This window comes from Nestor notabilis, unplaced genomic scaffold (assembly GCF_000696875.1).
Source record: "Nestor notabilis isolate BGI_N333 unplaced genomic scaffold, ASM69687v1 scaffold19122, whole genome shotgun sequence".
Lineage (NCBI taxonomy): Eukaryota > Metazoa > Chordata > Aves > Psittaciformes > Psittacidae > Nestor > Nestor notabilis.
Genome location: NW_009920001.1, coordinates 1,735 through 2,135, shown reverse-complemented (window position 1 = coordinate 2,135; position 401 = coordinate 1,735).

Below are 401 nucleotides of genomic sequence, written 5' to 3'. Positions count from 1 at the left end.
TGTGAGCTTGGACTCTTGCCCTCCTGCCTGCCTGCCTGGGCAGATTTTCCTGCTAATCCCAGTGCAGCTCCAGTGCTGCTGGCAGCACAGGCAGCACCCTATAAAGGTGGTCTGGAGCGGAGGCTGCTGGAGCTGGGATGCTCTTATTCCGTAAACTGGGGGGCTGTGCTTGAGCTGGTCCCCACTTGCTCCATAACTCTGCTTCGCCTTGCTCTTAATGCCTTTTATTTTGTCTTTAAGCTCCAATTAAACCAAATGGAAACACTTCAGAAATCATCAGGATGGGACGAGTGAGATGAAGCTGTTACGCAGGGGTTACCCACGTTGCTGTATTGGTCTTCATAGAATCCCAGACTGGTTTGTGTTGGAAGGGACCTTAAAGCTCACACAGCTCCCAACCC